The sequence below is a fragment of the Eubalaena glacialis genome, chromosome 1, assembly GCF_028564815.1.
Source record: "Eubalaena glacialis isolate mEubGla1 chromosome 1, mEubGla1.1.hap2.+ XY, whole genome shotgun sequence".
Taxonomy (NCBI): Eukaryota; Metazoa; Chordata; class Mammalia; order Artiodactyla; family Balaenidae; genus Eubalaena; species Eubalaena glacialis.
The window spans coordinates 89,070,797-89,094,086 of record NC_083716.1 but is presented as its reverse complement, the minus strand read 5'-3'; the positions used below and the strand labels follow the sequence as shown (position 1 = coordinate 89,094,086).

At 42.6% G+C, this 23,290-nt stretch overlaps 1 protein-coding gene and 1 non-coding gene across 4 annotated transcripts in view; both read left to right on the top strand.

Annotated features, from left to right (window-relative positions):
* The window catches only part of DISC1 (DISC1 scaffold protein), a 362,726-nt gene that overhangs the window by 303,800 nt on the left and 35,636 nt on the right, over positions 1-23,290 (top strand). The window lies entirely within an intron of this gene.
* Positions 346-471, top strand: LOC133079233 (small nucleolar RNA SNORA25). Its single transcript, XR_009698117.1, has one exon. It is a non-coding gene; the product is annotated as a small nucleolar RNA SNORA25 (small nucleolar RNA).

Sequence of the window (23,290 nt, the reverse complement as noted above, 5' to 3'; positions counted from 1 at the left end):
TCCCATGTATTTCCTATAAACTTGTAGTTAGATCTATAGATTTGATTATACTGAGGTTTGATTTTATTGTCACAGTGCTTCATTGATAGCGTTGTTACTGTCTACATAAGGAAGCCAATATTATCTGTTCTTTCTCTCCTGTGGTGTTGAGATTGGTTGTTGGGTTCAAGACTGGGAGCCCTGCCCTCTTTGTATCAGATTTTCCATCAGCTTTTTATACCTAAATTGGTGATTATTGACTAGACTTATTATTTCATTAGTGGATTGCAAAATAGTAATATTCTAATTCCATCACAGTCATCATTTTTTTACATAAAATTCTTCTATAAGAAAAGAAATTTCTTTAGGTTATTTCAAAGAGGGTCTGTGGGTTTGTGAAACCGGGAGCTCTTAATGCTATGACCAAAGATTAAAATTCTCCATAGGATGTCATAGGCACTCAATAGTGCTGTTTTCCTGAGAGATGAAAGATACAGACACTCAGTTTCACTCATAATAATCCATGATTGGTGATGTGAGAAAGTAAGTAAATGTCTCAAAGTTTAAAAACAAAATTTCCTTCAACATTTATTTAATTGTCCTGAGTTATGATTTACAAAAGAAAGAAAGGTTTGATTCTTTTTCTTTATGCACCTGTTTCAGAATAATAATTGGTTTTCTAGAATCCTCTAAAGGTGAACAAAAAGAGTGTGTGTGTGTGCATGTAGCATTTTGAAGTCATGGATTTTTAACATATTTGTTATGTTTCAATTCTTTGCAGAATGTGTTCTTTTTCAAATTTTCCCATCTTTGGCGGAGATCCCTTTCAAATTGGCCCCTGAATCTTTTAACATCAACCTAAATGCTTCCTTGTTTTCTGATGGAACAAGATGTTTCAGGCTCATCTTGCACATTTCATGGCCCAGATCTAGAATCAGCATTTTCTGCAAGGAGCTCTTATTATTTTTAGTAGGAAATGATACTTAGAGACCACAGACTGGGCCCTGGGGGTGCTCACAGCTACTGGATTATCATTCTTTTTGAACTTTTCAGTAGACAGAGCTAGGATTTTTTTTCAGACAAATTATATCACAGATTCACACTGTTATTTCCAGTTCAAATTTAGGGTTACATAGTTTTACTTCTTTGATTTTATACTGGTATTTCTTTTCTCTTATGCTGAAAATTTTTATTCCTTATATCATTAAAATAATTCTATACCTATCTATATATTTATCTATCTCTATTATGAAGTATATTTGATTACATGTATGTAGTATATCTGACTATATATACGTGTGTATATATATTATATTATATTTGGTATATCCATTTTATGTATGGTTTCAGAATAATAATACTGACTTTTTTATTAATAATATGATAACTGAAAACAACCTAAGACTTCTTTGCAGTTCTTTTTGTTCTTAGGATATATCCCACCAGGGATGCACAGTTAAATTACAGAGGTTTAAAGTCACTTTAATTAATTCCCCTTGGTGTAGTTCAACCATCAACTCAATGCATAGTTAGCTCAATGCACAGTAGGCTAACCTCTATTATTTTGCCTTTTATTTTAGTGGTTGCTTCTTTTAGCAACACAAACAAATATATAACACAAACTTTATGGTTCAAAGTTAAATGTACAAAACAAGGTGCAGTCAGAAAAGTATAGCTGTCTTTCCCTCTCTTCAGCCTTTTCCTGACTTTCTCCTACAGGAAACGATTTTAATTCAATTTTGCTTTATCCTTCCACTGCTTTTTAATGACATAGCCATATATATTTATATCCTCTCTTAGACGAAAGGTGCAGTACTACACACGCTGTTCTACACCTGCCAAGATGACTTGTGAATGTAGAACTTCCTGAGAATAGGAAATAGAACCCACATATTGTAGTGTAAGCCCAGCAGTCCATTTAATCAGAAAGGGGTCAAGTCCTAAAGAGCTGGGAGCCAGAACCCTCTTTAGATTTCAACTTTGCAGAGCTCTGGTTTGTGACCCATTCTGTGCTGACATTTTTATTTTCTTCCTCATATTTAGCTTATACCACCCCCAAGATCTCCCAAGACTCACAACAGTTATAATTAATTGCATATACTGATTCTGGAAATACCGTTTTTTTTTCAACCAGGTGGTTTGTCAAAAATATTTTTCTATGTTACTACATGACAATTATAACCACAGTTTTAATAGTAATTAACATTCAATAAGTACACATATTACAATTTGCTTAACCATATTTCATTGAAGGGCATTTTGTTGTTTTCCACCTTTTTTTGTTACATGGCAAATTTAAAAATTAATTTCTCTTTACTCAAGAGCCTTGAATTATTGAACTGATGGGACTGACACCATTTACCTAACAGTCACCTGTGTTCTTTCCTCGGGTCCTTGTTTCCAGGGGTGGAAGTGTGCGGAAAGATGTAGCTCTTCCCAAAGAAAGTCTTTTTTCTTAACACTTTCAAAAGAAGTAAAATACAAAACATACACAGGATGAAAATAGACAGGAGGAGGACCTTTAAACAGAACAAAAACCTTTGTGAAAAATTCTCATTTCTGTTTTTTTTTCCAAAGAAAATTTTTTATACGCGGTACATGCAAAGTGTGTCATATTAGATTTAATATATGAATAATGAGAAAGACTGTGATTTGGGTCAGATGAGTCTCTTAGAGCCTGCTAGGGGAACAGGGTCTTAGACTACCCCAAGGCAGGTTTTCCAGGTCCGAGAACTCACATCGATCCTCAACCAGGAGGCTCTCACTTGTTCATCATTCATCGTTCCCTACTACTTGTTCAATACCTTACCTGAAGCCTCAGAGAACTAAGGAGCTTACGCGTTTCTTTTGATAAGATGAGGGAAAGACAACATAGGTTTATATTAAAAAGTTTCAGATGTTTTCTGGAGTATAGGAGGTGAGAGAAGGAGATTTATCAAGTGATCCCATGGTTGCCAATGTAGGGCGGAGAGTTTGAGCTGCCCCCTTCTGGAATCTCAGTGGGGAGAGCCCCTGTGAGTGGGCTCTGGGACAGGGGTGGCCTGGCTCATTCACACAGGGAGAACCAGTGTGAACAGGCAGAAGGGTTGTTGTGCCTTGATGGGCAGTGCAGCTTGCCACGCAGCACAGAGCCAGCATCGGGGGGCCTTAGAAGGGAGACAAATACGTTTAGGCTGGATCAAACAAGTAACGACTGGTCTGTAAAGAAGAGGGGAAGGGCTCAATGAAAAGCAGTGTTTTAGAAAAACTGGTTGTCAACGCTATTCAGAATAGATTGAAAAAGAGAAGGAACTTGGAATTAGAGAGGCCAGTAAGGAGGCTATTGAGCTAATAAAGTCCTGAGTTCATAGAGACAGGACTGATGTATGGAGAATGATGAAACTACAGGAGAAGAGAGAGTAGAAGGAAGGACAAATTTAAAGAAAATAATCTATGAGTGTGGGAAGTAACAGACAGTGGTGCTTCCAGGATTTGAGGCAGCAGTGACTGGGCGAATGGGTATTAGAAGCAATTCATTAGATCAGGAGCATTACGGCTGGGAACCAGATTCCTCCTTTTTTTTTTTTTTTTTTTTTTAAACCTTTCTTCTTCTTCCCTCTCATCTTTTTAATACAACTCTCTATCAAGTGCTTTCATATCTGACAACTGTTCCCTGGGGCTCTAGTAGTAAACAATACAAGCACAGTCTTTGCTGTCACAGAACTTGCATTTAATTAGGGAAGGAGGCGGAAGAAAGAATAAGATAATTCATGCAGTGATAAGTGCTGTGAAGAAAGTGAAACAGGCCCATGTGCTGGATGGTGACTGAGGTTTGTAGGGCCTGGGTTGGAAAACTGCAGGTTGCAAAGTCTGGAAAGTGACTCAGAGGAACCAGCCGTGTGAAGGCTTGGTGGCATTTCAGGACATTCTGGAAAATGAAAAAAATATCTTAAGACAAGAACCGACTTGGAGAGCATGAAACGAAAAGAAGGCTGAGGGTACCGGCTGGTTGCCCATAAGGGCAAGGAGATGAGGGCAGAGAGTGTTTCAGTCAAGGTCTAATCAGGAGACAGCACCCAAACAAGTAACTTGAACACGGATAGCATAATACAAAGAATTATTCATTACAACAAAGGATTGGAGTAATGGAGGATCCACCAGGAAGAAGTAAAGAGAACTTAGCCACCACCCACAGGGCTAAGATCGGGAACCCCCTGCCCCCAGGCTAAGAGGCAGACCTCCTTAAAGAGGGCATGACGATGCTGTCTGGAGTGCCGGGTCCTGCATCAGTGCACCTGCCGGCAGGCGTCTACCTGGAACTTTCTGGGGGGTTCCAAAGAAGACTGTTCATGGGGAATTGTCTCACCAGAGGCTGTCTGCTAACGTAGGGCTTGAAGGAGTTTGCAGGGAGACTGTTGGCCCCTGGGAGCCGCTGACATCCAGGTGCTGGAGCAGCTGTGCATGCTGGAGGGGCTTGTGCAGGAGAAGCCGTCCACACAGCAGGAGCCAGACGCTGGGGAAGCTGTGCGTGAAGCATCCTGGTTCAGCAGAAGCCATGGAAGCCGAGCACCGGGGAAACCAGCCCCACTGCAAGAGCTGGGAATCGGGAAACCACAGGTGCCCCGGGAGCTGGGCACTGCAGCGGCTGTGTGTGCTCTGGGGGCAGGGTCTAGGGAAGCCATCCCCTTAGGAGCCTGCTGAGAGCACACTGGAACAAGGAAGGAAACCGCCTCCTCTTAGAAAGTCTCCCCACCTCCCTCTACCGACAAAGGAGAATTTTTTAAAGGGCCCAGCTAAATGTTTGCAAAGCAGGCAGTGAGGCATAGGTTTGGAGCTGAAAGGCAGTGAACTCATACCTGGCACATAGAGCCCTGATCCCGGAGGGCCTTGTAATGCAGGTGATGGTGGTGATGACAGCAGAAGTATCGGTAGTTGTACCCATCACGTCCAGGCATTGTTCTTAGCGCTTTCTGTATTTTAACTCATTTTATCTTCACAATCCAGTGAGGCAGATGCTGTCATTATCCCCGCTTTACAGACGAGGTGACTGAGGCCTAGAGAGGTTAAGTCACTTGCCCACAGTCACATGCTTGTGAGGGGCGGAGCCAGGATTCAAACCTGAGCAGTCTGACCCCGAGTCTGCCTGACAGACTCAAGTCATTACTGATCTTTGAACAAACAGATAAATCTGTCAGGAAAGATAAGTACTTGAAAGAACTTTGCAGTCAACCCTTTTGTGATTAAACCAGCCGCCTCTATTTTATATATTTTATAAATGCCGACATTTTAATCACTTTTAAAGTAAGTTACACATGTACCAGGGAACACAGAACAGAATATGCGGGGGGACGGTGAAGAAATTGGGTGATGTGATTAAAATACTAGAAAATAGCATTTTGAGTGTGGTTTGATGGACTGGGGGCTCCTTTAGCATAACAAAAACAGAGAAGAGGGGGAAAGTTCAAAATTATTGTTATGGGTATGAAGAAATGTCACTCAGAAGATCTTGACAATGTTTCTCTCGTCACTGTTGGGCGGGGAGGGGACAGAACCATGGTCCCCGTGGATGGGCTTGTGGGATGGGAATGTGTAGCATTCACGGTGCACCAGACACCGGGCTGGGTGGGCAGGGAAGGGAGACCTGCCCTGGGGGAGCTCGCTGTCTTGTGGCTGAGACACGGCTGCTTCTTGAGGTCTAAGGCAAGGTGATAGTGCCAGCACGTGGAGGGGGTCAAGGGAAGGTGGCAAGAAAAGATAGCACGTGAGCTGGATGAAGAGCTGGCCAGGACAGCTGGTGACAGCAAGACGTTGTCGGTTCAGGGCCAGTGTCTGGCCAGGACCCGGACGGATGGGGGTTTGGGAAGAAGGATGATGCACGGCCAAGAAGATGGTTCTGGGTCAGATGATCTAATCCAGGCCTCCTCTATCCTTTCTAGTTTAGTGACCTTGGGAAATTATTTAATCTCAGTTTCAGTTTTCTTGTTTATAAAAAGAAATATAATGGTGATGTTCCTCACAGAGCTGTTGCACAGATTAAATGAGATACGTGAAGCCTGTTTTCACCAGTGATGGCATATGCTCAGTAAATGTTTGCTGCCATTATTATTATTAATTATTATTGCAATAATAATATTATTTATAACATAATAATTATAATTATTATTGCTATTATTATTGAAAAAGGCTGAATATTAGAGTTTGGGAAAGAATAATAAGGATTAGATAAAAAAGTGTTTCATAACACATATGTGCATGTGTGTGTATGTATATAGAATTTTTAAATAGTTTTCAGTTGAAACCTTTGTTTTTGTGACAGGCAGCCTAGGGAAATGCTCAGTTTTGCACATAATAATGAATGCCCATTTTGTCTGTTACCATCTACAACAACTACGATTATTCTTGTCATCTCAAGAGAAATGTTCCTAGATTTGCACAAAAAAATGAGCAAGGTCTACCACAAAAAAATTACCTAAGAGTACGAGTGGCTTTATGGGTCTTATGCAGCGTATTTGAGAGCAGTCAGATGAGTCCCTGTGTATTTTGTTTGGTTTCAGTATAGAATAGGAAATCGCGTTTCCCAGGCGGAGAAGGGAGACTAAATATTTCTCATAAAATGCGTGAAAATCTGGTGCCATCAGGTCATGGGTTTTGTCATCGGGATGGCATTCAGTCTCAGCTCCTGCAACTAGCTAGCTGGGTAACTCTGAGCAAACAGAAGAATCTCGAGTCCCTGTGCTGATGTGTAAAGTTGAGGGCATCATCGTAGTAATACTCACCTCACGGTGAAATCGTACAACAGGATGAAATAATGCGTGAAAAGTGCCTAGAGCCCCACCAGGCACAGAGAGGGTGATACACACCCTCTGATACACACCAGAGGAGACCTCTGGGTCTCCTCCTCACCCAGCATCCCTGTTCCCAGCCTTCCCCCCTGGGGATCTCCAGTTCTAATGGCCCACTTTGGATGAAGCTGCCATGTTTATGTGGACCTTGAGCCAGATAGTAATTGGAAATTCGATGGATGGGTAAGTGGTATAGGGGAACGGGTTTTCAGGGTGCCATATAAAGTCAGAGAAATCTCACACTCTCCTCTCTACCTGCACCCCTCACTATCCATTCTATTCTTTTATGACAAATGGACTTCCTGCCGCAGTAGTGTTCTCACCAGGGGCTGAAGGAATTGACAGCATTATTTCTTTAGAATGAGCCATAACATCCCTTTGTTCAGAGGGATTGTAAATCCAGCATCCTCCGGATTAGATAATGTATGTTCGATATCAGTAGGAAAGAAACAGAGAAGTAAATATTTGCTACAAAATGTCTTTCTGTGTCTTGAAAATTAGTTAATTTCCTGCACCTGACCAGTCAGTTCCCTGCCACACCCTCCTCCCCTTTAGAGGCAAAGAGAAAACAATCCCCGACAGCAAGGAGCCTGTCACTTGGGAATCCAGGGGAGATAATGTGACCACAGTGCAGTGGCAGTGAATACTGATAAGGATGTGACAGGCCATGCTTAAAGTTTGGGGTCACATTCCAATGACTGGCTGAGAGATGAAAAGAAAACAAAAAATTAATCCACCTCTTGGAATCTCATGCAGATTCACTTAGTGGTTGCTTGCAGCTCAGCAGTCTTTGTCTCTTTCTTTCCACATTAATAATCGTAATCACATATCCATTATAGGTTTTCAGCAACAGTGTAATTGCTTTCCCTTCCTTATTTCCTGGGACAGGAGGTCTGATGGTGAGAAGGGGCAGTTGTGTAATCGTTCTTTCCATGTAAATTCGGAGAAGTCAGTTGTGCCCTGAGGATATTGATGTCAGCTGCTTTGCTCTCTGGTGGAGGGAAGGAAGGAAATATTTTCATTGTGCTATTTTTAGACTTCAATTTGGATTTCAGTCTTTATGATACTTTGTGTACTGGGGATAGAGCTGCTGATGCACAATTTGGCTGTCAGATCCTGGGCTTTCTACTTTCCCTGGCAGACTTCCTGTCTCAGGACCGGATCTCAGCACTGCTCAGCCCTCAGTGCCCTGCTTGGTGGCCGAAAGCCCAGCCAGGCCGAGAGGGCTAAGACTCGCTCTGTATGGCCAGTGTTTGCCCGTGGAACTTGCTGCCCGCCGGGCTTGTTTGCCCGGGAAGGTTTAATCTGATCTTTCATAGGTATAGATATTCAGCACCACGCACGCTCTCTATAAACAAAATGAGGTCACTTGACCATCCTTGCTTTTCTTGTCAGCTTCCCAGAGGTGGTTGGTGAAAGCCAGAATGAGGGAAAACTCTCTCTTTGCTGGATTTCCTTCTGAACTAACGAGAAGGGCCCAGACACCTGGGACCCCAGGTTCTCTTTTTTCAGCGGTGATGGAGGGCAGTTTTCTAGGTCTTCCATATTTATGATGAACTGGTCCTAAACTCCAGAGGCGTTTAGGAAGTGCCAGTAATACCTGTCTGTGCTTGTCTCGTGTCGGGTGTTTCTTGTCACGTGCTAAAATCCAGATCAGTCGGTGTCACACTGAATCCTGTGGGTGCCGGCGGCGTGGCCATCCGGAGGCTTCAGGTTTCAGCAGGTAGGGCCCCCCAGTCAGGTGCCTGCTACTCAAGGTGTGGACTGTCAACCGGCAACATCAGAGTCATCCAGATTTGGTTGGAGGGCAGAGTCTCAGGCCCACCCCGGCGTGCGAACCACAACTTCATTTTAACAAGATCGCCAAGTGATTCATATGCACATTAATCCCTTTTTTTTCTTTTTTAAAATCACAAGGCTTTTTTAGAATCTCATGAAATCTGTGGACCCTATTTCCATGCAAATGCACCCACACGCAAGATTTTGCAGGGAATTTCAGTGAGTGCAGTTCCCTGAACTTCAGTAAGACCCCTCTCTGGGGATCTGGGGGCGTGCCTGGTGGAACCCTGAGGCCATGGGCCCCCCGCCTTGCTGACCCGTGTTGCTGCTTGGTCGTCCTATGGACTAGCCTTCACTCTGATGCCTGATCTCATACATTTAAGGAGCAGGTAGACACTTGTCATCTCTCCAGCCCCTTCACCCCTGCAGCTCTCGTTTACCAGCCCTTGCTGTCATGCTTCTCATGGGACCACTCTGCTCTCTGGCTTTCTCCTTCCTCAGTTTAGGGCCAGGGTGCCAGGGGTTTAGAATAACCTGCGGTGGGAGCAGCTGAGAGGTATCAGTACCGAGGCCCCTGCGCACGTGCACGGGCTCCTGAGAGGAGAGCAAGGCTTCTTAGGTCTTCCTCCTCTTTCTGCTGGCGGCGTCCATTCTGCAGGCCCCGCTGGGAGCTCTGGGCTTTGATTCCTTCCAGCCTTGATGGCGGCCTGAGGAAAGCACAAGGCAGATTGCAGCTCACCCTGGGAGAAGTGTTTTCACTCACTGACTTATCAAGGGCACGCTCTGACCTTGAAGGCGTCCTCGCTTTGGGAGGGAGCAAATGTATGTGGATGATTACAATCTAGGATACATGTCAAAGCAGAGGTATGGGCACAATGCTGCGGGACCACGAATGGAGGATGAACACGGTATATACCAGCCGCTGCCAGTATTGTCGTCCCGTCCCCTCCGTGCATCACCTCCCGGGCGCCTGGTGCTGTCGGACCGCGCAGGTGTCTCCCTCTGCCCTCTCCTTCTCACCTGTGTGGCCTGTCATTTGTGACGAAGTCTCATTTGAGCTCCTTTTGCTGGAGGTAGACACTGATCACGCCTTTTGTTTTGGGGACTGCGGCTCAGCCTGTGGCCACCCTGACGAGGCTGCAGCTGGCTGGCTGGGCTCCCTTTTCAAAGTTAGTTACAAAGCCTCCGTCCCTGGCAAGTGTGCTGTTCGCTGTCTCAGGAGCCGTGATCATTGTCTGTTTGGAGCTCATGTTACACCTCCTGTGGTTTGTGGACAGAGAATACCGACGCCAGGGAAAGCCCACCTAAGGCACTCACAATGACAGGATGAGCTGACAGCTTCTGCGGCTCCAGCCCCGCTGTGTCCCCACGGTTCTCACGCTGAGCCGACAGCATCACCAGGCTGGTCCTCGCAGCATCACGGCATCACTCATTCCCAAGGAGCTTTTACTGTTCTTGATAGAACACAGTGTGGGGACATTTCTCTGTTTTCTGTACGGCCAGAGGCACGTGTCGGCAGAGCTGCGTGGATGCCCCACCTCCTTGACCCTCTGGCTGCACGTTTGTCCCATAAAACGTTCAGGTGGGAGCTCTTTGGCAGGTCCCTCTTCCATCCCACCTCTGAGCTGTCTTTGGAAAGGCGCCTCTTCTGAGAGGCGGGAAGAATAATAGCTTTCACCTACAGGGTGGGGTCTGGCTCCTTTTCTTTTCAAGTTGAGCTACTGGAAGTGCCCAGGAGATACGCTGGGATGCGATTTACCAGGCACTCTCTCTGCCCGTCTTGCTCCTGTTTCCCTTTAAAATTCCTTGTCTGCCCTCGGTGTGGGCATGTGTTTACATTTATCCTGTGGCTCTCAGGACCCAGTGTAGCTCTCCTACTTCTGAAGAGCTCTGATTTAGAAGCCCTTTCCACAACTGCCACTGATCAGACATGTCCCCACAAACCACAACAGGGACTCTGCAAAGGGGGACGTTTAGCACCAAAGGTAAGGCTGCAAATTTTGGCAAAAAGGCCAAAGGAAAAGAAGTGGACAAATTCAAAAATAATTTAAATTTCCTTATTGTTATAAAAGTAAAGTATGCATGTGGTTTATTTGAAAGGAAAAAAGAAAGGAAGGAAGGAAGAAAGAAAGGAAAGAAAGGAAAGAAAAGAAAGAAAGAAAAAGACAGCAGAAAGTGGTAAAATATAAAGAAAATCCTCTGTCCCTCCCCCAACTATGAGGAAACAGTTTCAAGTATATCCTTCCAGAAATATTTCACTCATGCATAGGCATATATGGATGTATATGCCTGCCCTTTTGTTATTTTTAAAAATTCAAATGAGATCTTAACAGAATACTGTTTGTTCTGTGCTTTACCTATTTTCGTTTAATTCTTCTTAGAAGCCTTTCCATTTTAAGAGGCTTAGCTTAGCCTTCTATTGTGAATGGTGGCACGGTGTGTAACAATAACTTTGGTTGATTTGTTTTCTCCCTTTGGTTGTTTCCAGTTGTTTCTTGTGATGCAATTACTGTACTTTTTCACACAGCTCTTTTTTCTTGTCTGAATATATCTGTAGGGTACATGCTTCAAAGTGCAATAGCTAGCTCAAAGACCATGTGCCTTTTTAATCTTAACAAGCATTGCCAAATGACTTTCCTAAAAAAGGGTAATGATTTATTTGCACATCTTTACCTTGGATGTGGCTGATTATGTTTTTATATATTTTTTGGCCATTTGTATTTCTTCTGCTGCTTATTCTACCTATTTTCTCTTGGGATGTTTGTTTTTCTTCTTATTGATTTTCCTTGAAAGTTAAGGAATTGGACTCTTGGACTATGCTGTATATTAGAAATATTTTTACCTAATAGGTCATTTGTATTTTGATTTTCATTTATGGCATTTTTTACTGTGTAGAAGTTGAAATTTATATGTATCCAGATTTGTCACTTTTTCCTTTTTGACTTCCAGGTTTTTGTGTCTTCCCCACTTTCAGATTGTAGTCAAATGATTTAAAATTTCCATTTAGTCATTGAACAACTTAGAAAACAATGCAACACTGGCACAGTTGAGTGGCATATTGAGATTTTACCCTGACTTTAATTTTTAATGTAGTCAGTCTACTGGGATCACTTATCAGGAAAGCTTTTCCCCTATTAACCTTTATTAGGATGGATATTTTTTAACTTAATTGTTTTATCTGCTTCAAATTGGAGGAGTCCTTTAAGTGTAACTTCCCTGAAAGTTCATTCAGTTAATTAAATACTTACTGAGTTCTATCATAGTTAATACCTTGCTAGACCATATGATTCATAGGATTAAAAAAATGAGTATGACCTATTCTCAAACCTCATTAAGTACCTACAGTAGAAGGTATATGTACATAAAACCCAGACATCAAGGAGGAATATAATAACTGTCTTAAAAGTACTATAAAATGCCATAGGAGTTCAGAGAATGGAGACTATATATGGTGTGGGGATCAGGGAAGAGTTCTTTACTAAAGTGACATTTGAGACGGGCCTTGATGAATTGGTTGGCTTTTTAATGGGTGGGGATTTTGGAAAAGAAAAGTCAGGGAAGTAGTCGTCTGAAGTTAGAAACTTGTCCATTTGTCCTGGGAAGAGCAAGTGGTCCACTTGGGTGTCATCTAGGAACACACAGGAGAGCTGTGGGGAGGCATCAGAGCAGAGCTGAGGTCGACTGGTGAAAGGCCTTGAGGGACTTGGCTTTCCATCTGGCAAGCAGTGAAAGCCACTAACGTTTTTAGAGCAATAATAGATGGGATAGATTGGAAGAGTGAAATGTCTGAAGGCAGAAAGCCTCATCATTAACTGCAGGGGTGAAGAAATGAATTGCATAATTTGGGGTAGAGTCAACAAGGGGAAGGATAGACTTGAACAATGTTCTCCATTTATGATCTACAGTTCGATGGAGGGAAAGAAAAATGTTGAAAATGACCATGATTTCTGGCCTTCATTCAATTCACTCTTTTTTTTAAAAAAATTGAAGTATAGTTGATTTACAATGTTGTATTAATCAATTTACTTTTTTTTTTTAACTTTTTATTTTATAATGGAGTATAGTTGATTAACAATGTTGTGATAGTTTCAGGTACACAGCAAAGTGGTTCAGTTATACATATACTTGTATCTATTCTTTTTCAAATTCTTTTCCCATTTAAGTTGTTACATTACATTGAGCAGAGTTCCCTGTGCTCTACAGTAGGTCCTTGTTGGTTATCCATTTTAAATATAGCAGTGTGTACATGTCAACTGAGATTGACATGTACACAGTCAACTTACTCTCAGCACGTGTTGAGTCCTCGTACCTGTCAGTGTGCTGGGCGCTGGGAACAGAGCAGACAGCATGGTAGACAGGACTGCTGTTCTCAAAGGATTGAATTCTAATGGTGCAAGAGCAACACATAAGGCAGGAATAAGAGACCATGAATATAAATAGAGAAATTAAGAGGAGGAGCTGGGTTGATGGAGATACCTGATGACTTTGACTTCATGTTCTAAAACTGAGTGTTCAGTTGTGCCAGATAATTATCTACCTAGTTGTTTCTGATAGTATTCTCTTTCCTTCTTTATCTGGGTGTTTACAACTGGGTGATGTAAGGGGGAAAAAAGGTAACTTGTTGCTTAGAGTTTTAAAGACGCTGCACAGTTGGAAAAGCCTTCTAAAATTCGTGGCTGATTGGCTTATCCACAAAGGAGAGGGAACTGAGCAGACTCATGGTCAGAATATATCTTTGGCTTTTGAGGATGCCTTGATTTTCTCACCTGTAAAATGGAGGTCTGCCCCAGCACAATCATTTTACTTTGCTTACAATTTTGTAGGTCATAACTCGGGAAGGGCACGGCTGGGCAGTTCTCACTAGGGGTTGTGGTCATGAAACTGAGGCTGCAGTCATGTCAGCTCAGCTGGACAGGAAGATGCATCATTCACATGACTGGCAGCTGAGAGTGGCCGTCAGCTGAGATTGTAGCTGGTGCCATTGACCAAGCAATTGCGTGTAGTCTCCTCAGCATGGATCTCAGGATAGATGAAATTCTTGACTGGCAGCTGGCTTCCCTCAGGGCAGGTGTCCCAGAAGAGTTGGTGGAAGCTGCATGACCTTTTCTAGAATCAGTTGGTTACAAGAAAGTCACAAAGGGCAGCCCAGAATCAAGAGGAGAGGACTAAGACTCCACCTCTCAATTGTAGGAATGTCGAAGAATTTGAATTGTGATTTTAAGCTGCCACAATGTTGCAATACTGTCTACTTCATAAGGTTATTTTGAGGATTAACAACTTTAAGAACAGCTCCTGACCAATCACTGTTAATTAACATTAGTGATGATGATGGTAGTGATGGGGATGGTGAGGATGATGGGGATGGTGGGGATGATGGGGATGGTGGGGATGATGGGGATGGTGGGGATGGTGGGGATGGTGGGGATATTGGGGATGGTGGGGATGATGAGGATGGTGGGGATGTTGGGGATGGTGGGGATGATGAGGATGATGGGGATGATGGGGATGGTGGGGATGATGGGGATGGTGGGGATGATGGGGATGGTGGGGATGATGGGGATGGTGGGGATGATGGGGATGGTGGGGATGTTGGGGATGGTGGGGATGTTGGGGATGGTGGGGATGATGGGGATGGTGGGGATGGTGGGGATGGTGGGGATGATGGGGATGGTGGGGATGATGGGGATGGTGGAGATGATGGGGATGGTGGGGATGGTGGGGATGGTGGGGATGATGGGGATGATGGGGATGGTGGGGATGGTGGGGATGGTGGGGATTTTGGGGATGGTGGGGATGGTGGGGATGGTGGGGATGATGGGGATGGTGGGGATGGTGGGGATGGTGGGGATGTTGGGGATGGTGGGGATGGTGGGGATGATGAGGATGGTGGGGATGGTGGGGATGGTGGGGATGGTGGGGATGATGGGGATGGTGGGGATGGTGGGGATGGTGGGGATGGTGGGGATGATGAGGATGGTGGGGATGTTGGGGATGTTGGGGATGGTGGGGATGTTGGGGATGGTGGGGATGGTGGGGATGATGAGGATGTTGGGGATGGTGGGGATGTTGGGGATGGTGGGGATGGTGGGGATGATGGGGATGGTGGGGATGATGGGGATGGTGGGGATGATGGGGGTGGTGGGGATGATGGGGATGGTGGAGATGATGGGGATGGTGGAGATGATGGGGATGGTGGGGATGGTGGGGATGGTGGGGATGGTGGGGATGGTGGGGATGTTGGGGATGGTGGGGATGGTGGGGATGGTGGGGATGGTGGGGATGGTGGGGATGGTGGAGATGGTGGGGATGGTGGGGATGGTGGGGATGGTGGAGATGGTGGGGATGGTGGGGATGGTGGGGATGGTGGGGATGGTGGGGATGGTGGGGATGATGGGGATGGTGGGGATGAGTGATTGCACTACCTTTCTGCAAAATATATTTTATTATCATTGGAACGTTTACTCTTGGATGGAATTAATTGCTGGTCTCACCCAATCTATATTTCTTACATAATAATAGAATAATAAATAAATATGGACCACAGTGGTCACACGTTGGCCACTATACATGCACAGTTAAGACTGATTTTCATTTTATTAGTGCCTACTACTATTCAAGATTTGAGTACTTATATACTTTTTCTACTACTATTGCTCTTTTATATATTGTATATATCACTTTGTATCTTCCTTTTTATACTCCATTCTCTGAGATAGACATGAGATATTATTTTACAAATATAGAAACTCAAATTGAGAGAAAGTACTTCTCAAAGGTCACCAACTTTGTAGCAGAGGCTAAACTCCCATCAAAGTCATCTGATTTTGGCTGAATCAGCTCTGTTCAGCCACAACTAATAGGCACACCAGCTCTAAATGGCTTAAACAAAAGTAGGAATGGACACCTGCATTGGTTGCTTCAGCAACTAAGACTTGTCATCAAAAACCCAGATTCTTTCCTTTTCAGCCATTTCCATTCACAATGCATCAGCTTTGCTTGGAGGCTGCTTCCATTAGGGTCACAAGATAGATACAGGGGTTTCTTTGTTCATTGCTGTTTTGGGACAGAAAGTAAAAACTATTCCCCGCCCACCAGCACCCCAGCATGGGCCACAGAACATGGTCTGATTGAGCTAAGTTCAGCTATCTGGGATTGCCAACCCCTGGACCATAAAGGCTTGTCCAGTAGAATATCACAGGTCAACTATTTTCATCTAATCACAGTCTAGCTGAGGAGCTAGGGTGGGGTTACCATCCAATAAGTCCCAAGGAGGGAGGGTTGGTTACCTGAATACTCCCCGAGTTCTGTTAGGAAGGGTAAAAAGAAGAAGGGACATTGGCTTAGAAAACAACAGTGTCCACTACAGTTTCCTAGACAAACACTTTTTTATATACTACATTTCCTCTTGTCATATTATCAGATGGCATTCTGGGAAGCGGGCTAAAATATCCAAAAGTCTTTGTTCAGGGGAGAATTGTGTTAATCTTCTTTCTTGGAAAATAAAAGACAAAGGAATAAAATTTAAATATTTCTAAGAAAAACAGTTTTTAAAAATTGGAGATTAAATCTTTGTTGCCCAAGGAATGGAAAGATTTTAGACACATGAGAACTAGTAGTGTTTAAGCAATTTGCAGTTGAAAGCTTAGTACCATTGGGCATTCACATATCGGTTTGATAGTTTCCTCCATCGTAGTTATAGAAAAAGACCTGGTTATTTTCAAAGTTTCTAAAGAATGAGGTAAAATGCTAATACTCTTTTTTAAAAAATTAATTAATTTATTTGGCTGCATTGGGTCTTCGTTGCTGCGCACAGGCTTTCTCTAGCTATGGCGAGCGGGGGCTACTCTTCGTTGCGGTGCGCGGGCTTCTTATTGCGGTGGCTGCTCTTGTTGCGGAGCACGGGCTTTAGGTGCGCAGGCTTCAGTAGTTGTGGCACAAGGGCTCAGTAGTTGTGGCTCGTGGGCTCTAGAGCGCAGGCACAGTAGTTGTGGCATACGGGCTTAGTTGCTCCGCGCCATGTGGGATCTTCCCAGACCAGGGCTCGAACCCGTGTCCCCTGCATTGGCAGGCGGATTCTTAACCACTGCACCACCAGGGAAGTCCAAAAATGCTAATACTCTTTAAGTGAAAATATTAATAAGTCAGGAAAGAGAGTTTGGTAAGAAGAACTGAAATTGTAGGTGTCTGTGTTAGAATTCAGTATTTCCATTTCTAAAATGGATAGAAGCTTGCCCACAAATTTCCTGCTTACCCCCTCTATTAACATCATTCTCTGTAAATAACACACTCATGCCTCAGTTCCATGAGGATTCAGGCCACAATCAGATGATCTCTCTTGGACCTCATTTAACTTTTAACTGGGAGGAATAACAGAAATGATGAATCTCAATTCTCTATTCAAGAACTTTCTCCCAAACACTGAAATTGTATCTTCAAATTGCCTCATTATTAGTTGTGAAAACATCACCAAAGATCTCACATAGCTCAAATAGCTGTAAGTCATTCATTTAAGAGATTATTACTAAAGACCTAATTATTCTTCTGTACAGGAATAGCAAAACATTGCAAGACTCTGAAATTAGCCACCACTCTCTTTATTACAAATGGATTCAGTAAGAAGATATTTTAAAAATCTAAAGCTTCATGAAATTATTACATGAGCTATAATGAAGCACTGCAATTTTATATCTACAGTGATTTACTCACCATTCAGTATGTGTCTCTAAAATTGGTTTCCAAACTTTGACATACGCATTCTAAGAGATATTTCAGGATAAATATCTTTCACTTTCACTCAAAGACCACACATACTATATCTCATCAAAAAGAAAATGGACACAAAGTTACAGTATTCAAATCACTATAATGTAGAAAATTGTTTACAAAATGAGCAAACTCTTTTCCCTTAGGAAATTTATGAGAGGTCGGCTGCTGGCTGTTTCCCTTCAATCCAGCCCCGCACACACCATGAGAAATCAGAGAGATGCTGATGGATCTGACAAGTTAATAATAAAAAATATCCAAGAATCCCCCGGGCAACTGAAAATGATTTGGTCTCCATGTGGGGAAGAAACAGATGATAAAGTGGAGGAGAGGTTTTCAGGCATGCCGCTTTCTTTCTCCTACATTGCCTGGGAAGGCCAGTGCCCACTGCGTTGCTTCTGGAAAGACACAAGCACCTGCTAGCCAGTGAATCAGGGGAGGTAAGACTAGAAGACCAGCCTCAGAGGAGCCACCATGGGAGGGCTTGGATCTTGAGCATTCCTCCAGACCTCCCAGTTCCATGAGGGGTAGATAATTACAACTGAGGGAATCTATGTATTTCTTCAAGCACAGACGTACAGATTATTCCATCAGAGGTTCTTTTCCCTGAGATGGTGTCCCACCCTCCCACCACATAAACCTACTAGGTTGGGCACAAGTTAGGGCCTTGGCATTATCCCCTTCTCCAAAGACCCATCACCAGCCAAAGTGGTTAATATGCCTAAGGAAACATGAACTCATATGGAAAATACACAAGACTTCTTAGGAGGGCAACTGCTATAAAGGAACAACAACAATGGAGGGACTCTTACCTGATGAAGTGTAATTAGACACAAGATGTTCAATAGATGTATCACGTATTTCCCAAAGATAAGGGAGGATATTGGAGACAGGAAGTAAAACAGGAAGTCACAAAGAAACCCAAATGGAAATTCAGAGAAGGCAGAATGTAAAAACTGAAAAAAGTCTCAGTAAATGGGTTGAACACCCAGGTGGATTCTGTTGAAGAACCAACTAGTGAGCCAGACGACCATTCAAAAACTCTGAGGGCCTGAGAAACAGAAGGAAAAAAAACAAAAGTTAAGCAATGTACAGAATAGGGTTATTTGATCAAAGTTCATATGAAAAAATATGCCAGAAGAAAAGAAAACAATTAATAGAGGCAAGAGAGGAAATATTTGAGGGACTAATGACTGAAAGTTGCCCAGAAAAAAGGAAAAGCTATAAGACCTTTTAACTCTAACAGAATAGAAAAGAGTGGGGTGGTCAATAGGTTGTAATTAAACTTCATGTATGACAAAAGAAATTTCTAAGGGCAGATCATCTAGAAAGGGATAAGAATTAGATCTCAGACTTTTCAATAACAACATAGACGGCAAGAAGGCAGAATATTAAGCCAAACCATTATTTAGAGTTTGAGTGTGAAATAAAGATGTTCTCAGACCTGTAAGTTCTTAAAAGATTTACAGGGCTTCCCTGGTGGTACAGTGGTTAAGAATCCGCCTGCCAATGCAGGGGACATGGGTTCGAGCCCTGGTCAGGGAAGATCCCACATGCCGCGGAGCAGCTAAGCCCGTGCGCCACAACTACTGAGCCCGCGTGCCACAGCTACTGAAGCCCACGTGCCTAGAGACCATGCTCCACAAGAAGAGAAGCCACCGCAAGGAGAAGCCCGCGCGCTGCAACGAAGAGTAGCCCCCACTCGCTGCAACTAGAGAAAACCCGTGCACAGCAACGAAGACCCAACCTGGCCATAAATAAATAAATAAATAGGCCGTCTCTCAAACCACTAAAAAAAAAAAAAAAAAAAGTTTTAAATGAAAAATAAGTTCAGGAGGGCAGTGTGAGTTATGTGAAAGAGTACATGAAAAAAACTTTAGTAAATTTTACTGTTGAGGAAATAGAGAGCTTACAAATAAAACAAAAATGTATCTTAGTAAAAATCTAGAACTAAAATATGGCCTCGAGATACACACAAATGTATCACCTTGCAGATGGGATGGGGATAGAATGAGGGGGTGGTGAACGTTTGCTAAGGTGCAGCCCAGGTAGCCTCATTCCTCCCCTGATCTACTGCAGGTCCCTCAGACGACAAATGAAAACTTCATTTCACACAAAAACCTGTACACAAATGTTCATAGCAACTTTATTTATAATATTCCCAAGCTGGGAACATCACAGATGCCCTTCAGTGGGTGAATGGTTGAATAAACTGTGGTCCAGACAGAGCATGGTGCACTACTCAGCAATAGAAGTGAATAAGCTATTGGTATGTGAATCTCCAGGGAACTGTGTTGAATGAAAGAAGCCAATTCCAAAAGGTGCATTATTTATGATTCTATTTATATAACATTTTGAAATGGCAAAATTTTAGAAATGGGGAACAGATGTAGTGGTTTCCAGACACTAGGGATGGGGGTCAGGGTGGGAAGTAGTGATGTGGTTATAACACAGCATATAGGGATGCTTGTGGTGGTGGAGTTGTTCTGTACCTTGAATGTGGTGTTGGATACATGAGCTTACACAAGGGATAAAATTATACAGAACTGTAGACGTACACATGCACACACACACAAGAGAGGACATCTGAATAAGATCAGTGGATTGCACCAATGCCAATTCCCTGGTTGTGATATTGTACTATATTTTTGCAAGATGTTACCATTGTGGGAAACTGAGTAAAGGATACATGGATCTCTCTGTATTCTTTCTCACAATTTTATGTGAATTAATAAAAAGAAAAAGGAAGGTAGGAAAAAAGAAACAAAGACATACAACTTTTAAAAATTAGAAATCTTAGTTGTAATATATCACAAAAACAGCAACAATTAAACAGTAATTACAACACCTGGGTTAAAGCCAGTAATCCCAAAGATTAAATTCCAGAATGGATTTTTATAAAATTCAGCCAAATGTTTTGTATTGCATTCATTTCTGAAAAAAAAAAAAGTAAAAATAAAGTTGAACATAAAGTGTGGTAAAAATATAAGCCAGGAAAAGTGGAACTAAAAGAATATTGGGGGTTTCCCTGGTGGCGCAGTGGTTGAGAATCTGCCTGCCAATGCAGGGGACACGGGTTCGAGCCCTGGTCTGGGAGGATCCCACATGCCGCGGAGCAACTAGGCCCGTGAGCCACAAATACTGAGCCTGTGCGTCTGGAGCTTGTTCTCCGCAACAAGAGAGGCCGCGATCTTGAGAGGCCCGCACACCACGATGAAGAGTGGCCCCCGCTTGCCGCAACTAGAGAAAGCCCTCGCACAGAAACGAAGACCCAACACAGCCAAAAATAAATAAATAAATAAAATAAAATAATTTTTTTAAAAAGAATATTGGGGTAACAATTATAATATCAGACAAACTAGCACTATATGTGAAATTTGGGGGACAGTAATGTTGCCAATTCTGGAATTCAATTACAGAAAAATATGAAAATGAATAAGTTTGATGGTAGGTATACAAGTGTTTGTTAAATTGTTTTCCATATTTTTCTGTATATTTAAAATATTTTAATAATTTTAAAACTAAAAAAATTTTTGTAATAAAAGACAAAAATATTGGAGATGATTAAAGTATTACTCAGATGAAAATTTAGAGCTTTAAATACATTAGCTAAAAATTAAGTAGTAAGAGAGGAAAATCAAAGAAAGAAAACTAACAAGCATTTAACAGCAGAAGCTAATAAAAAGATAATAAATCTAAAGAATGACAAAAAAGTAAATATAAAGATAAGATCAGAAATCAAAGAAACAGAGAACAAAAATGAATAACAAAGGTTAACAGAGCAATAGGTTGTTCTTTGAAAAGATTAATAAGCTAGCAAGCCTCTGATAAGACTGAACAAGATAACTCAGAAAAGAGGTAAATAAATATTTAAATAAAGTACAGAATGAAAAGGAGAAATGTCTATGGAGACAAATGATTTTAAAAATAATTTTTAGGGCTTCCCTGGTGGCGCAGTGGTTAAGAATCCACCTGCCAGTGCAGGGGACATGGGTTCGAGCCCTGGTCCGGGAAGATCCCGCATGCCGCGTAGCAGCTAAGCCCGTGCACCACAACTACTGCGCCTGTGCTCTAGAGCCCACAAGCCACAACTATTGAGCCCACGTGCCACAACTACTGAAGCCCGCACACCTAGAGCACGTGCTCCACAACAAGAGAAGCTACTGCAATGAGAAGTCCGTGCACCGCAACGAAGAGTAGCCCCCGCTCACCGCAACTAGAGAAAGCCCGTGCACAGCAACGAAGACCCAACACAGCCAAAAAGTAATTAATTAATTAATTTTAAAAAATAATTTTTAAATTTATGAACAAACATTACAATACATATGAAACCCGTGAGAAAATGGATTGATTTCTATAAAAGATATAAATTGTTAAACTGGATACAAGGAGAAACAGAAGATCAGTAGACTGTAAAAATTAAAGATATTGAACTGGCAATAAAATGCTTTCTTCAACAAAAGCCTTAGGAAAAGCATGGGGAACCCAAGGCAGGAATAAACTGGCAATGGATAGGTAAAGACAATTCACAGGAGGAAATCTGAGTGGCTGTGAAGCGATTGTAGTGGAGAAACACAACTTCAAACAAGATGCCACTTGTCACGTATCAGATTGGCTACAATTAGGAAACTGGACAATAGAGTCCAGTTTTTCTAATAAGGATGGTCTCTTCTCATGTGTATCAGACCCCATTCCTGCTCTCTTGCTCCAGGACATGGCTCAGATATCTGTGTTCTCTTTCTCTCTTTTTATTACTTTAGGATTTTTTTTTGCTGTTATTGTTGTTGGGTTTTTTCCTTTGTTTTTGGCTGTGCCGCATGGCATGTGGGATCTTAGTTCCCCGACCAGGGATTGAACCCATGCCCCCTGCACTGTAAGTGCGGATCCCTAACCACTGGACCTCCAGGGAATTCCCCTCTTTTTTAAATTTTAGACTGGCATATAACACAATCAGAAAGTGCACACGTTGTGAATATAATGCTTGATGAATTTTCACAAAATGAACCTACTCACCACCATAGAAAAATAAAGCACTTCTAGTTATGCCAGCAGCCCTCCTTATGCCTCTTCCGTCATTACCCTTCTTCTCCCCAGAGAAGCCACTATCCTGATGTCTAACACCATGAATTAGTTTTGCATATTTAAAAACATAAAATAAATGGAATCATAGTGCCTCCTCTTTGCCTTTTTGTCTAACCTTATGTTTTTGAGATTCATCCATATTGTTGCAGATGGTACTAATTTGTTCATCTTCTTTGCAAAAATTCCAATGAATGGACATTCCACAATTTATCCACTCTTCCATTTATGGCCATTTGTTTTCCCTCCCAGGTTTTGGCTGTTACAAATAATGTTGTCCAATCATACATATATAGAGTTGATCTTCATTATTGGTGGATTTTGTGTTCGCGAGTTTGTCTACTTACTAAAATTTATTTGTAACTCCCACATCAGTACCTGCAGAGCTTTCCCTGTCATTCATGGACGTGCCCAGAGTGGCCAAAAATTTGAGTCACCTGATGTGCACGATCCCAGCTGAGGTCGAACAAGGCAGTGCTCTGTTTCCTCGTTAGAGTTTTCATACTCTAGACAAGTGCCCTTTTTGCTCTCTAGTTAATGCCATGTTTTTCACATCTTTGTGCTTTCTTGGTGATTTTGCTGTTCAAATGGCCCCCTCCCCAGCACAGTGCTGAAGTGCTCTCTGGTGTTCCTGAGGGCAGGAAGGCTGTGATGTGTCGTATGAAGAACATATGTGTTTCGTAAGCTTTGTTCAGGCCTAAGTTACCGTGCTCTGACCATGAGTCCAGTGTTAATGAATCAACAATATATATTAAATAAGATGTTTTTAAACAGGAACACACATAAAACAAGGTTATATATTGATCAGTTAATGATAATGTTGTAACCAAAGGCTCACGGGAAGCTAACCCTCCATTTCCCCTGAGAGC